The sequence below is a fragment of the Anopheles bellator genome, chromosome 1 (genome assembly GCF_943735745.2).
Source record: "Anopheles bellator chromosome 1, idAnoBellAS_SP24_06.2, whole genome shotgun sequence".
NCBI lineage: Eukaryota > Metazoa > Arthropoda > Insecta > Diptera > Culicidae > Anopheles > Anopheles bellator.
Genome location: NC_071285.1, coordinates 39,004,044 through 39,006,086, shown reverse-complemented (window position 1 = coordinate 39,006,086; position 2,043 = coordinate 39,004,044).

The window sequence follows — 2,043 nt, the reverse complement described above, 5'->3', positions numbered from 1 at the left end:
TTCGCTTCCCATCGTCGGCCCATGTCGGAGGCCAGGAATATCAAAATGTTGGTGTTCGAAACACATCTTCACCGAACGGCCCGGCTAATCCAGCGGGCCGGCCAGATTAGCATGGCTTTGAGCGGCTAGCACTCGATAATACGGCCACCGGCCCGAGCCGGTCCAGCAGCAGGCCCTTTCGCTTCGTTAAGCCGCCGGGTACGTTCATGAAGTTTCATTAGTCTAAGAAGAATCCGGGGACCCCGTGCTGGAGAGTGGACACTTTGGAGTGGAGTGGCCGCCGTCAGTGTGCACCGTGCCGGATTCGACAGCGGCAGCGACAGCCCTCTGGATTGTCCTTCGAAAGGGGTTTTTGGATTATTGTCGAACGGCCCAACATGTTTTCATGTTGGGCCGTTTGTTCTTCTTTTTCTTTTTGGTTTCTGCTCCGTTTTGTCGATGTGCCATCGATTTCGGTGTCTGCCCTGCCACCCACCACCCTGACGTCAGTCGTTTGGCCCCGGGGCCGGCCGGAACGGTTAAATCTTCCGTCCCCAGAAATGGACGGTAATTTGTTTTATCGGGCTCATCTGACGGACTGCGGCCGGGTCGGTGCCACGCCAGTACGTGCTTCGATTTGTGCGAGGGCCGTTTCGGTATTTTTGAGTGTCCTGACGATTCGAAAGCGGCCCGAAAGCCGGGACAGCGGCGGCGGCGGCGGTGACACATTGACATTTCCGTCACAACCGTGTACTTTCCTTGAAGCATCCTCGAAGTGGTCATATTTCCGGCCAGGCAGGATGATCTGGTGGGCGGCCGTTTCGTTTTTTTGTGGTTCGTCCTTGCAGGATATGGAACCACTTTCAAGCACTCTCCCTCTCGCTCTTCTTCTTCTTAGTTGTCGATCGATGTCCTTCTTATCACGCGTCCCTTTCCGTTCACGGTAGCGCCCTCTAACGACCGGTTGTGGCGGTGATCGGAAAAGCGATACGATCCGTGACGGGGTGTAGATTGGAATTCGGCGTAAAAGATTCGCTCCGACCGTTTCCGGTGGCCATTCACGCAGCGCGTTTCCGTTGCAGAAGAAGAAGGATACTTCCGAAACACGCACAGCGAGTCAAAGTTAATTTGTCTTACCGAAAATTGGACGGGCCGGGTTAACGGGGGAAATTCCTTCGGGCGGATGTTTGGGTTACCCATCCCGGCCCAAAGTCCCCGCACACAGCACAGGGCGCAGACAGCGTGGACGGCTGCGTGGTAAATTGTGTGTTCGAATCCACGGGACCTTGTTGTTGTTTTTTTTTTATCCAGGATGGGTTTTGTTTGGCTTCTTCGGCCGCCCGAGCAAAAAGGGACACTGCTAATCTTCGCCGACAGAGGACGATTTGCTACGGCACGCCATCGGGTGACAGTGTTAAGTGAAGCGATGACAGGGCCGACATTCCGTTCGATTGTCACGAAGGCAGCGCCTCAGGCCGGAGGAGGAAAAAATCCTACACACGACGACCGATGGACCACCACATGCGACCTGGCGAAAAAGGATATTTGTTCACTTAATAACGTAATCAAATATCTGTCCGGAGTCGTTACGCCCGCTGTCGCCGAGGCCGCGGAGCTTTCCTCAAGGCTCGTCTCGTTAGGGCGTCGGTGCTGATGAACATCATGATGATGATGATGATGATGATGGCGGCGATGGCGATGGGGTTGGTAGTGTTGATCATTTCTCATGCTTTCCGCATTGTTCCGGGGCTCTAGACTTGACAGATTCGTCGTTGGGCGACACCAACGACGATGACCGAGGCCGAGACCACGGTCCTGGTTGTTGGTGTAGGTAAGTGCCGATAGTTATCGGCGGCGGCCAGGGCCAGGGCTACATTCATATTTTTACTACTCTCTTCCTTTTTTGCTGTCTCTTCCTCTCTCGTTATCTCGGAACATGTTAGGTGCGTCGCACGGTTCTAGGCCGAAATGGCGTTTTACTGTCACCTTTACAAATTGACCTGAGCTGAGCCTTAAAAAATTCGCTAGAAGCCAACTGTGGGACTTACAAAAATACGTGAATAT